Genomic DNA, 6,093 nt, shown 5'->3' with positions numbered 1-6,093 from the left:
TGTGGCTACATATTTCATGTTGGTGTGCTCTAATGTAAAAAGGAAATGGCTAAAGATGTTTGATTTTTTTCTCCAGAAAACATACAGAAGAATTACATAAGAAAATAGCAATACCTTTACTTTAATTTCATTCTTAGAGGTGAATTTCTAAACCATGTCATTTAGAAAAAAGTAAGGTAATGTAAAATTTTAACATTGCCTTTCTTATAATTTAGGATATAACGATCTACTTTTAAAAGTTAGTTAATATTGCGGCGCCTTGGTGGCTCAGTCGGTCAAGTGTCCGACTTCGGCTCAGGTCATGATCTCATGGTCCGTGGGTTCGAGCCCCACATCGGGCTCTGTGCTGACAACTCAGAGCCTAGAGCCTGCTTCGGATTCTGTGTCTCCCTCTCTCTCTGACCCTCCCCCATTCATGCTCTGTCTCTCTCTGTCTCAAAAATCAATAAACACTAAAAAAAAATTTTAGATAAAAAAAATAAATAAAAGTTAGTTAACATCACTGTAAAAATGGACTGTGGTCTCATTACCTCTGAGCTATCCTATGGTTATATTCTAAAGCCAGCTTAATATTGCCTAGTTTTTCATTGCTTATCTTGACGAAGTTTGGTGTGTGTGTGTGTATGTGTGGTGTGTATGTGTGTGTGTATGTGTGTTTTGTATGTGGAAAACAAATTAAGTTTATTTTATTTTATTTTATTTTATTTTTTGCTTTTTCTCTCTCACACTTAAAAATAAATTTCTTTTTTTTTTGAAATTTATTCTCAAATTGGTTTCCATACAACACCCAGTGCTCATCCCAAAAGGTGCCCTCCTCAATACCCATCACCCACCCTCCCCTCCCTCCCACCCCCCATCAACCCTCAGTTTGTTCTCAGTTTTTAAGAGTCTCTTATGTTTTGGCTCTCTCCCACTCTAACCTCTTTTTTTTTCCTTCCCCTCCCCCATGGGTTTCTGTTAAGTTTCTCAGGATCCACATAAGAGTGAAACCATATGGTATCTGTCTTTCTCTGTATGGCTTATTTCACTTAGCATCACACTCTCCAGTTCCATCCATGTTGCTACAAAGGGCCAGATTTCATTCTTTCTCATTGCCACGTAGTACTCCATTATGTATATAAACCACAATTTCTTTATCCATTCATCAGTTGATGGCCATTTAGGCTCTTTCCATAATTTGGCTATTGTTGAGAGTGCTGCTATAAACATTGGGGTACAAGTGCCCCTATGCATCAGCACTCCTGTATCCCTTGGGTAAATTCTTAGCAGTGCTATTGCTGGGTCATAGGGTAGGTCTATTTTTAATTTTTTGAGGAACCTCCACACTGCTTTCCAGAGTGGCTGCACCAGTTTGCATTCCCACCAACAGTGCAAGAGGGTTCCCGTTTCTCCACATCCTCTCCAGCATCTATAGTCTCCTGGTTTGTTCATTTTGGCCACTCTGACTGGCGTGAGGTGATATCTGAGTGTGGTTTTGATTTGTATTTCCCTGATGAGGAGCAACGTTGAGCATCTTTTCATGTGCCTGTTGGCCATCTGGACGTCTTCTTTAGAGAAGTGTCTATTCATGTTTTCTGCCCATTTCTTCACTGGGTTATTTGTTTTTCGGGTGTGGAGTTTGGTGAGCTCTTTATAGATTTTGGATACTAGCCCTTTGTCCGATATGTCATTTGCAAATATCTTTTCCCATTCCCTTGGTTGCCTTTTAGTTTTGTTGGTTGTTTCCTTTGCTGTGCAGAAGCTTTTTATCTTCATGAGGTCCCAGTAGTTCATTTTTGCTTTTAATTCCCTTGCCTTTGGGGATGTGTCAAGTAAGAAATTGCTACGGCTGAGGTCAGAGAGGTCTTTTCCTGCTTTCTCCTCTAGAGTTTTGATGTTTTCCTGTCTCTCATTCAAGTCCTTTACCCATTTTGAGTTTATTTTTGTGAATGGTGTGAGAAAGTGGTCTAGTTTCAACCTTCTGTATGTTGCTGTCCAGTTCTCTCAGCACCAACAAATTAAGTTTAAAAAGCATTTATAAAGGCATCAGATTTTTGTTCCAATGATGATGTGAATGCTATTTCAATAAAACATTCTATTTAATAATATTTTTAAATCAAATATCTTCCACATAATATGTCTTTTTGTGCATGTGTGCCTGTGTATAACCCTACTTATACCAAATTATCAGGGAAATAAAAAGATGCATTTATGTTAATACCACTTGCTGAGTTGATAAATAATACATTGGCTAGTAATTTTCAAGGGAAAGTAACTAGAAGAATCTAGGCAAAATATTCATCCAGACAATCAGAAATTAATTTGACTTATAATATGCATATGTGAAAGACATTATTTCAGATTTATGGACTTCAATAAAAATATTCTTACTCTGTTGAAATGTATGAATGAGTAAACTAAAGATGATTATCTTTTAAACATCAATTTACTGAATTCTCATCAACAGCATAGGTTTTCAATGAAATTCTTGTAGATAAAAAGAAAAAAGAGAGAAGTTGATATAAACACTAACCATTTTAAAATATGTCCTAAACAGTCAATAATCTTGTTAAAAAATTAAATATCCCACTATATCCTCATAATTTATGCTTTCACGTACAAAATGCATAATGGAAATACTGTTCCATTCTAAAATGGCAAACTGTATGGGGTGCCTGGGTGGCTCAGTCGGTTAAGCGGCCGACTTCGGCTCAGGTCATGATCTTGCGGTCCGTGAGTTCGAGCCCCACGTCGGGCTCTGTGCTGACAGCTCAGAGCTTGGAGCCTGTTTCAGATTCTGTGTCTCCCTCTCTCTGACCCTCCCCTCTTCATGCTCTGTCTCTCCCTGTCTCAAAAATAAATAAAACATTAAAAAAAAATTAAAACGGCAAACTGTATGCTTAAAGTTATGATTCAATTAGTTTTCTTAATACCAAGATTCAAAAAAGTCTATAGTTCAGCTTATCACATGTCATTTGATTGTGGATTTCATTCCACTTCAATAGCATTTACTCTTCAAGGGGCACCTGGGTGGTTCAGTCAGTTAAGCACCTGACTTCAGCTCAGGTCATGATCTCACGGTTGCTGGGTTTGCACCCTGTGTCGGGCTCTGTGATGACAGGTCAGAGCCTGGAGTCTACTTTGGATTCTGTGTTTCTCTCTCCCTCTGCCCCTCCCCCGCTTTCACATGCACCCTCTCCCTCTCTTTCAAAAATAAACATTAAAAAATAAAAAAAAAAGAATTTACTGTTCAAAATTATAAGCTCTCAAAAAGCACCCAGAGCTATCAAACTAAAATATTTCATCTCTTTTTACCTTTTATCTTTTACATACATTAATATCTATATTCAAAATGACTACAAATAATGTTCTTTTGTCTTTTTCATGACTGATACAAACTCTAAGTCATATAGACAAATAAAAACTAATAGCAGGCAAAAGAGGAGAAGCCAAGGGCTACATGTGACTGCAGGTGAATGAGGTGACCACCAACTGTGTAAAATCAATGACGCTAAATTTCAGTCTTGTCAAAATATGTCCATGGTATAAGAAGTATTATACTTCCCTTCTTTTGACAAATGGATCAATAAAATGATAGAATAGACAAAGGTACAGACTCATAGCCTGAATGAGATATAACATTCTATTTTTTTCCAGAAGGGTCATAACAAAACAATTTCCCCAACTGTAGACTCTTTCTCCTTCCCATGTTTTCTAGTCTTTTGTTTTTTGCCTTATCTTATTTTTGCTGTTTTCTAAAATATATTTTATAAATGTCTATTTATTTATTTATTTTGAGAAAGAGCACAAGCAGGGGAGGGCAAAGAGAGAGGGATAAAGAGAATCCCAAGCAGGCTCCACAGTGTCAGTGAAGAGCCCCATTTGAGATTCAAACTCATTAAACGTGAGATTATAGTGGCAGCTGAAATCCAGAGTCAGATGCTTAACCCACTGAACCACCCAAGCAGCCCTATGTGCTTGCTGTTTTAAAGGGTGTTTTGGGGTGCCTGGCTGGCTCAGTTGGTAGAGAACGCAACTCTCAGTCTCAGCGACATGCATTCAAGCTCCATGTTGGGCATGGAGCCTACTTAAAAAAAAAAAAAAAAAAAAAAAAAAGAAAGAAAAAAGAGAATGTTTTGGACCTCACTGTGTATTCTCTGGCTCTGGGGTAGGGAGAATCTCCTTACTCACTGAATTATGCCGTTTACATATACTATATGGTGGGGAAATATAGTTTAGAAGTGATGAAAATTCCATTTAATTCCATTTAAGAATGGAATGTCTTCTGAATTCTTATTTATAATCACCAGATGGTTCACTCAATGATTATGTTTTTCTGTTTTGTGCTGTTTTCTTTTATGGCAGTCTTACCAAAATATTAGCCCCTTTGCTGTATATTTCTTTCCCTCAAAAGAATATATTTTACATCACTTTAACGATGTTTTGAAAAGAGAAGACCATTAAAATAGACATACACAGATATTCTTAAGTTAAAGGAGTACTAACAAGTTTAATTTTGCTCTAACATTAACAATATTTTAATTTTTTGTTGTTGCTGTTAATGGAGATCTCATATGTTAAAAATAAAATCAAATCTATTTATTGACATAGTTTTCATACATTGTGGGAAATATATAACTTTGAAACTTTAAAGAATTCTTTTTTGGTTAGTAATTTTTCAAATGGATACTCCTCACTAGAGGGAAAAGCAGTTAACAAGAAGATAGTGGTACCCAAATAATTTTAATAATCAAAGCAAATTTTTGTTTTAAGAGATTTTCTGAGACATAACCCATTATAAAGTGCACAGATCTTAAGTGTATAGATCACTTAATTTTTACATATGCATATACCTATATATGAAGCAAAGTTATATTTCACTGGGTGGAACAGTAAGGGTTAAGTTGTATTGGTGAATCCATAGTTAAATATTACATATTTGGGTTTACATGTGAAAATCGATATGTTTCTCTGGGTAATATCATCAACTGAGATAAAGTTTTAAATTTCTATTGTGAATTTTTTACCACTGGTTTTACCTATAAGTTCCACATTGTCAGTTCTATCTATACAAAATTGTTTAAAATGACTAATTAAAAGAAAACCAAACTCTAATAACATCATACAATCCATCTATTCCAATTTGTCTCAAGTGATTCTCTTTATTTAAGCTGTATAGGTGAGAAGTAAAGCAAATTCAGAATGGAGATTTAAAATATGGCTCAGTCTACTTGTGTAATAATCTTTCTTTACTTCTTCTTTATATGTTCTGATAGAATTTGATAACCAACCTACTCTTAACATTTAGTGGCGTTTAGGGCTACAGTATAAAGGGAAACGAATACATCTTGTGTTTATAAAATCTTTATAAGATATCTATGAAGTTATATATATGTATATAACATATATATATATTAAATAGTTTATGCCCTTCCACTTTAATAACGTACCCCTCGTAAAGATTCTGAATTTCCAAATCTGAGTTTAGACTTCTTGGATTTTCAGCCTTTGTACTTTGTGTTGCTTCTGTTTGTTCCCACCCAGAGGTCTATCCAATCCCACAGGGACCTCTTGCACGATCTACAGATGTCACAGACTACACTGCGCAGCCAAGCTCCATTTTCCGCAAGCAGTTATTGTTGGCAGCTCTCAAGGCACCTCTCAAGCCACCACACAGACTACTGATTAAATTTTTGGTCTAGTGCTTGCTTCAGCAGCACATACGCTAAGAAGATACAGAGAAGATTAGCATGGCCCTGTGCAAGGATGACATGTGAATCCATGAAGTATTCCATATTAAAAAATAGGTAAATAGGGGCGCCTGGGTGGCTCAGTCGGTTAAGCGTCCGACTTCAGCTCAGGTCACGATCTAGTGGTCCGTGAGTTTGAGCCCCGTGTCAGGCTCTGGGCTGATGGCTCAGAACCTGGAGCCCGCTTCCGATTCTGTGTCTCCCTATCTCTCTGCCTCTCTCCCGTTCATTCTCTGTTTCTCTCTGTCTCAAAAATAAAAAAAAAAAAAAACGTTAAAAAAAATAGGTAAATAAATAAATAAATAAATGAATAAATAAATTTTTGGTCTAAATAATCTATCAACAAGATTACTAGTATTTCTTT

General features: G+C 36.1%; 1 pseudogene; it reads left to right on the top strand.

Moving 5' to 3' along the window:
- The first annotated feature begins 5,680 nt into the window (after window positions 1-5,680).
- On the top strand, window positions 5,681-5,780 carry LOC128776777 (U6 spliceosomal RNA; annotated as a pseudogene).
- Window positions 5,781-6,093: the final 313 nt, after the last annotated feature.

Source organism: Panthera pardus, unplaced genomic scaffold (assembly GCF_024362965.1).
Source record: "Panthera pardus isolate Hobbes unplaced genomic scaffold, ASM2436296v1 HiC_scaffold_13, whole genome shotgun sequence".
Taxonomy (NCBI): Eukaryota; Metazoa; Chordata; class Mammalia; order Carnivora; family Felidae; genus Panthera; species Panthera pardus.
Note: the sequence above shows the minus strand (reverse complement) of the source record. Positions and strands in the feature narration are given on the sequence as shown.